We start from the raw sequence: 11,937 nt of genomic DNA, 5'->3' as shown, positions 1-11,937 counted from the left end.
TGATAAACCCTTAAAAATTGAATGCGTTTATTTGGGTATTTATGTATGCGTTATTTTATCAACAGAGTTTACTTATCCACTATGTGTGAATTGAATTGGATTTATCTTTATAAAATGGCGTTGATAACTGCATTTAAATTTTAGCCGAAGTTTCCTTCGCCATGAGTCCCACTGTAGATTTACATACCTATGTACATACAAGCGCACATAAATAGGTCTTCTTGAAATTGGTGCAACCACTTGTTGGCTTGTTCGTTGCCGCGATTCAAACAAGTTCGATGCATTAGCGCTCACAAAGCAAACCTCAAAAAAAAAATCGAATAAGTATTGGCCAAAACAAATCCCAAGGAGAGCGCGGCAATATTTTGAATTTTTCTTTCGACCAAAACAAGCGACGTCCAACAACAGCTGTCTCGCCTGCTGCCGGGGCATTAGCTGTAGCGGTTGCTGTCGCTAACGGCGTCTCACGTCGGGTGAGTTGCTGTTGCTGCCGTTTGAGTTGCGGAAAAACTCGTCTGCCTACGCGCATGCGCATATGCGCCATCGTGCTGTGCCGCTACACTTTGCTCACACGCCACGCTGCGTGCACAACTCGAATTTGGTATTTGTCGTTCATGCGCTGGCTTGGCGGCTGCCTGGCGCGCTCGTCAATCGCCATAAAAAATCGCCGTGAGCACTTTTGTCAACTGGTGGCAGCAGCGACAGCAACACCAGCAGCAGCAGCAGCAGCAGCAGCAACATTTGTTGTTGACGTTTGACAGCGACATTGGTTGCACACTAGCATTCAATACTGCGATCGCGTTGATCGCGCTAATCATTCCTTTGCCGAACGACATACGCGGCGGTTCACGCGGTGAGTCAAAAATAAATTTACGCAGTAAACTTTTTTCGCGGCCGAATTGCAAGCTGCTGGAAGTCGCGCGCTGTGGCTGATTGTAAGTGGGCGGCATTAAATGCTGTGGCGAGCATTGTACGATGTGTATGATCTTTGGCTGATCTATTTTTGATTTGTGTGTTTGTGGAGTGATCGCTTTGAAATTTGTGTGGAAAAAGCGGAGTAAATGTTGCAACGCCTAAGTATCCCTACATTTAATTTGAGTTGGTGTTAAATATCCGAGGCCGAAAGGTGTACATCAAATTTTTTTATTCCAAATAATTGTGCAAATGGTTAATAAATTACAAAAACAAAAAAGCTTATACAAATAATTTGGTTGTTCACGCTTGCCTGGTTATCAGCTTATCCGTTGTACGACAACAAAATGCACTGCAGAAAAATTATTTTTAACCAGATAACCTTATAACCAGGCAAGCGTGAACAACCACAATGATGATGAATATTTTCTTCAGTGGCGTAGATAAGTGCATGATGCATTTCGATTCTGCATGAAAGCACTCATTTCATTCCCATCGATCTAACTTTTCTGGGAACTTTTTTGCTGTAAATCGAAATAAGTGCATCGTTGCATTAAAATGTCATGTCAGTCATTCAGTATTATTGAGTGCTAATGCAAAGGCAAGATAAATGACAAAGAGCAATATATTTATATGTGTAACTTATTTAACTTACAAACGCTGTTGTTGTAGGTGAATGATGTAGTAGGAGTCTGCATCCACCTTCGTACATTCCATTTTATGACATTAATACGGATTAAAATATTTTGTTGCGGTATTAAAAGCCAGCACTGTCAGCGGGAGCATTTTTTTGTTGCAGTTAGTAGAAGTGCAGTGACTGCGAAAGAACTCCACAGGAAGTGATGTCATGATCTAGAATAAAAATAAAAGAGTCGTTAAATGCTTGCCTAGATTTTGAAATGAAAAAAAAAATAATTAAGTTGATCAAACTACATATACATAACCGTGTATAAATGAAACCCGAAATAAAATAATAATAATAATAATATTGTCCGACTGAGCGTTCTGGTTCGGGTTCGGCCATAATTGCCCGAGTAATTTGGCCGAATAGTTAATATTTAACCGACTTCCAAAAAAGGAGGAGGTTATCAGTTCGTCGGAAATTTTTTTTTTTTGTTATGTGCGGTAACATAACTTTGGACCACGTCAACCGATTTCGATAATTCCTTTTGCGTCGGAAAGGTAGTGTCTCAGAGGTAGTCCCGTACAGTCTGGTTCAGATCTGATCATTGTGTTATGAAATATATATATTTTTTTTAAAGTCGGTTTTTTTTTGCTAAAAATTACTTGTTGTTTATAAAAATCAAACTTTCTAATAATAGTTTTGGTCCGTTTACACGGTTAACGCAGACAAGTCCACTTTCAACTATGTTACTACATATTTTTATGTTTATAAATTAGTTACCTGAAAATTTTACTAAACTTGCTAAAATGTGCACAAAATGCCTAACATATTAATACTTAAATCCTCCATATCAGTAGAATAAATTAATTGCACGTATTTTTTTATCTTGCACTTGCAGCAAAAATGAAAATTGCCAGTGCAGCACGAGCAAGTTGAAATTATTTCTCCAAAGCGATTTGCGTAATTTAAGTTGCAAGTGCACCTTTTAAATCTGCAAAAAGGACTTTCTGACTGTTTACACGGGAAAGTAGACTTTCGATTTCGCATTTTGACAGCAAAATGCGTAGAAAAAGCGTTTGCATTGCCACGTTTAACCGCACCTTAAGAGCAGTTTTCTTGAAAATAATCACAATAATGCCACCGAATCGTATTTTAGGGCAGATATTCCAAATGTGGTGTATTGTTTAGCAGTGCGCTCTACCGCCCTAATGTACATACCTTTTCCCATAAACAATACAAATAGTCTCCAAGGTCTCAGGCAAATAAATGTGCAATGATGATATAATTCTTATAATGCATGCCTTTGCTGGTGTGTGCTTAATTGCAAGTTATTTTTCTAACCAGAACTTTCGAATGTGTTAATATAACATAAACGTCAATTTATATAACTAAGCACAAGAATTGTCTAAACCAGTCAGCCAAACATTCCTTGAAGAATTAAACTGGCAACAATAATAAATCTCCCATTTTGGTCAGAAGCCAATCAAGTAAATCTCATTCAATCACTTTAAAGGTTAAGCAATTTCTGCCATTGAAAAGGTGTTATGTGTCGCCAGACAACTTTGTGGTAAAAGGCAAACAGACTTAAATGGCAAGTAAGTTAATTTTGTATGGAGATTACTTCAATAACTTATATATCTAACTGCACACTGCTAATCTTGCATATACATACATACATATGTACATTCACATTTTATATTCTGTTTTTTTTTGTTCATTTACAACAAAAAGTTGTCGAGTTTCACTTTCTTCTAATTGCTTGTTTGATTTCTTAGGAATGCATAGCATTGAATTCTTTGCTACCCACGCATAAAAAGTACCTAAATACATACAGACATACATATGTACATTCACACATACATATGTATATATCATGCTATAAGAACTCGCACTAAAATAGAGAATGAAAACAGTTTCTAAAGGCTTTTCTGATTCTTTTCTATCAAATTTTACACTCTTAATCTGTATACAATTGGTCTATGAAAATATTTTGAAAGAATTGATTGCATTGAAAGAAAGCTTCAAGTGATCAATGTGGCCTATCAATGGCAATTGAAACATCGTTGATTTATCAAATTTTGCTGTGCGTTGACGTGAATAACTACACACACACAAATATGAATACAGCAGCATTACGCAGTTTATTGTACAATCAATGCGTTTCTCAGCTTTTCTCGATTTGGCGGCGATCTTCAAATCTTGTGCGTATAATCTGTGCCACTGTCGGATCAGTATTCTTTGTAGCTGATGCTTGGTTGTCATTTATCCAGCTGCGAGCTACTGAACTCACTTTGTGGCGGCCCGATAAGCGGCTTAGAGTTGTCTCGCGCTTATGGCAATTGTTGGCCGGAAGGCTGATGAACAAATGCTCTTCTGGGTAAAGGGGCTATCGGAATTAAGGAGTGAAATATTACTTGTCTTTTCTATCAAAGGAATGTATAAATATATATGATTGTACAAGCTTAATAAAATAGTGTAAAGCATATGAAAACTGTTTAAAAAATTTCATATGCAGCAAATGTACCTCGAAAAAGTATTAATTTTAAATTTTTGATATTATATTTACACCAACAAATTTCACTGCACATTAACATAACGAGGGCCTATATCGACGGTACTTTGGCAAACCCTCGCATCTTAAAATACTCTCAAACAACACTATCTAACGAAAAACTCTCTATTAATAACAGAAAACAATTTTTATACACTTTTTTACTAAATATTAAGGATTAAGAACTTTTTAGTTAATTAGGATAAGTATATAATAAATCGTAGTATTTCACAGTCTATTTTGAATTAATTTTACGAGATACGAAGTAGTAGTGATTCCTGCGATACGAGGTTTTGCCAAAGTACCGTCGATATTCAATACCCTCCATCATAAATTTTCACAAAAAGTACTTTCTGATGTTATAACCGATCTGGAACTTAACTAATTGCGGATTTTAATTTTAACTTTATTTTTGCAATTCAATGGCTAATTCTTCAAAAAGTGGTATACAAGTCATAGCCCAGTAAAATTTGATCAAATTGGTACGAAGAAAAAAAATGTAACAGCGATTTTTTTAAGCAGTTTACTTGTATTTGACGGGTAGATCATGGATCCACAGCCTAGCCCCTAAATTTCATATGACAACATTCCGCTTCCCTTACATCGCTATGTTTGGCACGTTCCCAGTCGTGATCTAAGAAAAAAAATTTTAATTAAAAGTTGTGGAGAATGAAATTTTCTACAATTTTAAAATTTCAATATGCTACGTGTTTTCAACACAAATTGTCGAAAAACGGAGAAAACCATGACAATGTAAAATTTTTTTCGCAGTGTTTGCTAATTAATTAAAAAAAAACCTTCTATATAAGAAATGTGGGAAATTAAATTCTCTACACATTTGTATCTAACCGTTTTGATGAAAAATACAAAACAAGCTAGCAATCGAAAAAAACAACAAATCTAAAATCCAAGATGGCGGAATGTTGCCATATGAAATTTAGGGGCAGGACTATGGATTCATGATCTACGTGTTAAATAGAAGTAAACTGCATCGAAAAATCGCTGTTACATTTTTTTTTTTTTGGAAAAAAGTCTAATTTTAACGGATTAACAGAATTAACATCATCGATGACAGTTGGAGGGTATTAATTGTATTTACCTTCCGCAAAAACTTGAAGCAACAATTTGTGGTAAGCAAAAATGGCGATGAAATTTCCTTTCCCCATGCGATTAACAAGTCCCTTGAAATAGAATAACATATGGGTGTTTCCAAAAGTAAAAACAAAAAAAGTAAAAGTCATATATCTAGCGTATTTATGGGCCAATTGGTCTACTTTTTTAAATATGCACTGGCTATGTAAGTAGAAAAATTCTTGCGTAAAATGTTCTTGCTAGGTGGCGCTTAGGTCGAGATATTTTGAAAAACCGTATTTAAGGTCCGATTTGGTTCGAATTTGGCGTATGTAGTTGAAACATAATAAAGCATAGATTTCTAAAAACTTGACTCTGAATTCAGAAAACTACAAAACAACTAGAATTACTCCAAATCATATTAAAACAAGTTTCATGAAAAGAGCCACCCCCATTTCGCAGAGTTTTGCGATTTTGTAAGAAAAGAAAAAATCAACTTCCATTTTTTGTCACGTAACGACACTCTCTTTAATTGTTTCCATTTTTCAGCTTAATATAGAGCTAATTAAGTTATATACAAGGGTCTAAAAAAGTAAAAGAAAACAAATGTTTTTCCTTGTTTGTATCGCATTGAAACGGTAGACGTATGGAAATACCCATATGCGAAACGCATCACGTTAACACTTGCAAATATCCTAACCAGTCAGTTGATTAAATAAATTATCACTAGGAAATTAGTAAGTTATTATTAATTATTTGTGATAAGAAATAAATAGTCTACTAATTTTAGTTGAAGTAGCTCAGTATGATATACACTGAGGGAAAAAAATATTAAAATCAAATAGAAACGTAATTGATCTTACTATAAACGTCAACGAAAGTACTGTATATTGGTAAATATTCAATTCAATTACGCGCATATTAAAATGACCGCGTTCGTACTGAAAAAGCATCCGTAAAGTGAATAATCAAGACAAAAACTAAAAAAAAAATTTAATTTGTATGTTGCCTGCAGTTGAATTCGAACCCGACCATCTGCGAATATCAACAACTTGTGGCAAGCATCTCTGCGCATTCAGCTACACCCAGCCATATAAATTTGCTTTCAAATGTTGAATATCCATCAACACCACAGCACGCGATTTGTACGGATAAACATGTATGTACTATGTATGTATGTGTTTGTTATCACCGCTCTCAGAGCGGCTCTCTGGATGCTTGGGGTGCGTATGTACACTTACATATACATACTAGATGTGAACCGTCAAATACGTGCGTAATAATTTTGTATGAAAATATTATTTTTAAATACGAATATTTTTAAACGATAATCAAATATAAAGTATTCATTTTTACTATGCATCATTTCCCTCAGTGTAGATAATCGAGAAAAACCTGTAAAGGCCCATTATTTTGGAAGAAAAGTAGTGTCGTCTTGGTCGTTTTGGCAATTAGCAGCTATTTTCAAACCAACTGTTTAATGCATATTACATGTAAATGCATATTTATATTGCTATTCATCTACAAATTTCTAAACGCTCGGTCTGGCAGTCAATACACATATGTATGTATACTAATATATAGCGTATAATATCGCAGTACACTAAATGAACAAATTAGTAATGAGCCACGTAGATTAAACAGACGAACCTAAATTGTACATTTGGCTATTGATGTGTCATGAAATTTAGTAATAAAGAGTAATACCGTTTGTTGAACAAAACAAAAGACTTAAGCCACGAACTGTGGTATATACTATATAAGCATTTGTACGGAAAAAATTACACGGTGCTACAAAAAAAGTCATGAAATACACCAGCAACAAAACCTAGTGTAGGCTGTAGGTATGGTCAAGTACAACATGGAAATAGGTCCCGTATAGTTCCTGAACCCTCTATTTGTTCATACCAAAGAAACCGTTATTTTCGTACTTGATGCACTTATCTACTATTAATAGCTTCACTATTTTCAATCCATTTTTAAAAAACGAAAAGTTTTGAAAAGAGGGTTATAGACCTTTAAAACGACGTATAATAATATATGGTTAGAATTTGCTTGTTCATCGGTTAAATTTTAATGAGCCCCTGTTTTTCCTAATTTTTTGAAATTTGATCATCGCTAATTTAAAAAATTTCTATGAAAGTTGCCAAATATGTGGTATTAATTAAAATTAAATTTATTTTCGAATAAATTTTGTCGAAGTTAAGCAATTTAAGCAAAAATACGGTCTTGAATTTATATGTGGAAAAAATCCACACGGTGCTTAAGGAGGACAAGCTCAATATGTATATAAAATTTGATCGATTTCGGTCAAGTAGTTTTTGAGATACGCATATTTGGGCAGTAGAATAGAGTAAAATATGTTTACGGTACACTGTTTGTAATATTCTTAGATGTTCAGAAAGCTATCATAATGAAAGTTAATAGGTGAAGGAGAGACCAGGATCACAGCAATTTTAAAATCTAGAAGCCCTTTTGAAAGGCCTTCCTAAGATTCCGGAGGTTTTCCATTCTGCATTGCTTTTTCCATTCCTTTTTGTATGAAGTGACACAAATGGGCTTCTAATTTCGGCACTTATAGAAGGGCTTTTGTAGGACGATTAGGAGAAGCTTTTCTAAAATTCCCTATTGAAGTAATAAAAATTGCACTCCTTCAAAGTGTTTTTTGGAAGTTTATTAGCAAATATGTTTTATTGCAACTTAAAATACATATATAAATGGTCATCTGCAATAACGAAAAACAAAAAAGAAACGGACTGTCCAACAAAGATTAACTTTTCTTAATTCTGTATACTCGTTTACTTTTCTTAATTCTGTATACTCTACTATATTCATCAAGCTCTCTAGTAGAAGCCTAAGGTCAGTTCGATGAATGTACTATAGTATTTCACTTTAGGAAAGCTTTTGATTATGCTATTTCTTATAATAAACTGTTCTGAACAGTGCTTTTGAGAAAGCACTAAATGAGACTAACTTCTTGTCAAGTGCAAGTTTGCGCAGCACATAAAACAATTCGACTATTCAGAGAAGAAGCCATACAAAAGTAACAGAAAACTTAAAATATTTAGTTTTCATCAAAAATGGAAAACTATATTAATTTTTAAATTGAGATGAAACTAATTCCTAAACCATAAGTATAAATGCATCAATTTTGTCATTTTCCCGTAAATAAATGTTTTAATAATTTAGCCTCCCTAGGTTGCACGGCTTTCATTTTTTGAAATCTTTGCACTAAACTGCTCTGACAACTGTCAGATATTTGCAGTTCTGCCTTGCACTGTTCTGCACTCTTAAAACGCAACTTTAAGAAACACGCGAAAAAGGAGGGTGTTTAACTTAGCAGAGCTAGCCCAGTAGAAGTCCAGCAGCAGTTGTCGCTTTGACGTACTCTTCTTTCCGCATGGTCCATAAATCCAAAATTCATCGAAAGTCGACATGCGACGGTTTTTGCTTTGTTTCGGGCCCATAAACCATTAGCCAAGTTTTATACACTGCAATTTATATACACTGACACATTTTTTATACACCTAAAACTTGCTTCAATATTTATTAATAATTCTTACATTAATGCTAATGCTCGCTTCAATCCTAGATTAACTATTATGTATTTATTTAACGTGCCGATCACACATTGCAAGATCGCGCAACAAATTGATGTGTTTTGGCATAATGCCCGCATGAGTAAACAAATTTTGTGATCTATAAAAGAAAGGAAATTCTTGCTTGGAAATGGAAAAACTAGGTATGGAAATACTTCGGGCTGAGACCAAAAATCTCGAAGCTATGCCAATTATTCGCACAAAGGGCAGACAGGTTTTCTGCACTTGGTCCTTCCATTGGTGGTCGCCCTGCTTTCCGACCTCGTTCCATGGCCAGCGCAGTCACTATATTTTTATGCACTTAACTAAGTTCATAGTCATTATATGGCTTACACATACACCCCATTCTCTTCTGCAAACATTGCAATTACCCGAGCCTCTACTGGTTAATTCACAGCGTACAACTCATTGGCATTTCAAAGATTCCAATAAAATAAAATGTGCAAGGATGGAAAAATGGAACTGGGTCTCGTTACTAATGATAAGTTTAGACAAAAATGTTGGAGCTTTATTGTTAAGACTCAGAATGGCACGGACATACATATCGTCGTTTAAAGTACAAAACCGCGTATCCAGAAATTGCAAAGCCTCGTATGTGAGGTTGCCTAAATTCAATAGGAGAGAGTACAACTTGTCCTATTTCAAAACGGTTCTTTGTTTTATCCGCAATAATCTCTTCTCTTTATAGCTAAGTATCGATATTTTATAATGAATGTATAATGCCTTAATGCCAGGAGCTTCCGTTGAGCAAATATCTTTTTTGACATAAATGTCAGTTACGAGGTTTTACAGAACCACGATACGCGGTTTTGTACTTTAAACGATTATATGTCCAGTGTTGCCGTTTAAGCCCTTTGGTGGCTAGATTTAGCTGCCACATAAGTACGTTTTTGGCTACATAAATTTAAAATTGTCTCTAGCCCTTTTTTTTAGCCCTTTGGAGAATTTATTCATACTTGGCGTGAAAAAGTTGTATATGCTTAATTTTATCTTATTTTTTTCTTTAATTTAAATTTAAGTAAAAAATTTTAGCTACCATTTTTAGCCACAACGACTTTTTTTAGCCCTTTTTTTTAAGGAATTTGGCTACCACTAAAATGATCCGCGGCAACACTGGATATGTCAAATAAGTCTGACGGTCTAGTAGCAAAAGCTAAAGGATAGTTTAGATTTTATAGAAGAAAATGTTCCAATTGTTATTCAAAATGCGCTGCAGAGATGACCGTGAAAGTGCCAATTTTGTCGCACGTCATTTGTTTGACTAGATTAAAAAAATACGACGAAATTGACGCTGTGCCAAACCACTAGGCTGCGAATGTTTATGCAGAAAACGAAGCCTAAAAATATGTATCTTTGATAACAATACTTTTCCAATACGCTGTGTTCCACAGGCTTAGCTATCATTACACTGTTCGGCAGTAGCCGTTTTTGGCAAAAATAAATTGAAACTTCAGATTCCTCGGACCCCAAAATCAATAGAAAGGCCTCTTGGTGCAATAAATATTTTAATTTTAATTAATTTTAATTGTTGTACAATCTTTTCTGCGACCACCAACATCAACCGAAAAAAGCGCTTAATCTCGTAACCTGGGAAACCTGGTTTCATCAATTCCCCAGAAAAAAACTGAAAATGCCGTACAGTGTTATGAACTGCGGCCTTTCCATGATTTTCATAAATGAACTGACGTTCGACGGCATGGACAAAAGTTATTCCATCTTTTAATTGGATATGGGTGATTTTTATTTGAGTTGATCTGTCATACGGACACGAATTTCGATAAGATACGATACCATATCGATACTTTTGGCATTCGATACCGATATTTTTTACTCGACAGTTTTAAAACGATATTTTTTGGAATCGAGTACCAGAATCCTAGTATCGTATCGAATGTCATAAACTCAAATTAGCCAGCTTTCAGACACGTCAAGTCTTGCTTCCAAGTCTGCTCGTTCCAAGGCGAAGGAGGTGAGAAGAAAGGGAAGAGTGCAGATACCTCCCATTTAAAGAACCACGAACTTGAATTTAATAAAAGTTGACTCGTCTGGAAGCAAATAGAAAACACAAAAGAGAATGCGAAAAAATTGCTTTCAAGACTTATCCGATTATCAACTCTTCCCGATATAAATTGGGCTTTAAAGAAGAGAAATTTTTTACTATCGTTAGGATTGCATGTGGCGGGATTTGAACACGCGGTCTCGGTGTTTTAAGTCAACACCTCAATCTCTACGTGTAAAAATAATAGATGGGCGCTTACAAAATATGTTAGCGTTTGGCCGAGCTTCTCCTCCAATTTGTTGCGTGCGCCTTGATGTTGTGCCACAAAGGGCGTTTTTATGAGAAGGTGTTTTTCATGGCCGAAATACGCTCGGAGGTTTCTAACCACTTTTTCAGATATTTATTTTTGGTTTGAGTTTGGTATCGATATTTGCGATATCGAGTCTCTTTATTTCGATATTAATGGGTACCCGATATTTTTCCGGCGATACTTTAAATGAGTACCATATCGATACTTTCGGTTCGATATCGTGTCCCTAATCTGTCATGTTGTAATCTGTGCTTAGGTGCAAGTTTTCAGTGAATTTACACGAAAATGGATTTTCAATACTGACTGTATTGACTGTATAAAAGACATTCCAAAAAGATTGTTAATTAGTCTGATATATACTTGCTCTGTTTGGTTCGAGTTTTAACATTCAATCTTCTACAGCAAATTGCATTTTCAATGTTTACAAAATGATATTATCCATGTATTTTCAATATATCTTAGGTTCTATTTTTGTTTTTATAGTTTGCCTAACACTTTGCCACATTTAAGTGTTGCTTCCAACTTATAATATATAGCTCAAATAGCAATATGCCACATTTGTTGGAATCACCTAATGCCAATCAAAACGCACATAAATTTCTATCATTCATTTTTGTTTACTTCTCGCACATTTTCCTATTGTTGTTTGTTATTATTTTTCAGCAGGTTAACTGCATGTGACTTGCTGATATTATATATACATATTTGTTGTTGTTGTTACCATCTTCTTGCTATGTTTGCTACATCGTGCACAACTCAATTATGGCAACAGCAACATTTGTTGCCTGAATTTGGTTGCATTTGCCGGTTTGTCGGTTTGCCACATTCCACACTTTGACATTTCTGCGTCAGTGTCTCTATGGACACAGT

General features: G+C 35.0%; 1 protein-coding gene across 2 annotated transcripts in view; it reads left to right on the top strand.

The window, feature by feature from the left end:
• Positions 1 to 738: 738 nt before the first annotated feature.
• LOC118744852 (cartilage oligomeric matrix protein-like) overlaps positions 739 to 11,937 on the top strand; it is a 54,104-nt gene continuing 42,905 nt past the window's right edge. The window contains exon 1 of one of the 2 annotated variants that reach the window (XM_036478227.1): positions 739 to 935. The gene's annotated coding sequence lies outside the window, so the exon portion shown is untranslated. The remainder of the gene's footprint in view (positions 936 to 11,937) is intronic. The other variant, XM_036478228.1, reaches the window with a different exon arrangement.

The sequence above is a fragment of the Rhagoletis pomonella genome, unplaced genomic scaffold, assembly GCF_013731165.1.
Source record: "Rhagoletis pomonella isolate Grant_MI unplaced genomic scaffold, Rhpom_1.0 Rhpom_scaffold_00008, whole genome shotgun sequence".
Taxonomy (NCBI): domain Eukaryota; kingdom Metazoa; phylum Arthropoda; class Insecta; order Diptera; family Tephritidae; genus Rhagoletis; species Rhagoletis pomonella.
Note: the sequence above shows the minus strand (reverse complement) of the source record. Positions and strands in the feature narration are given on the sequence as shown.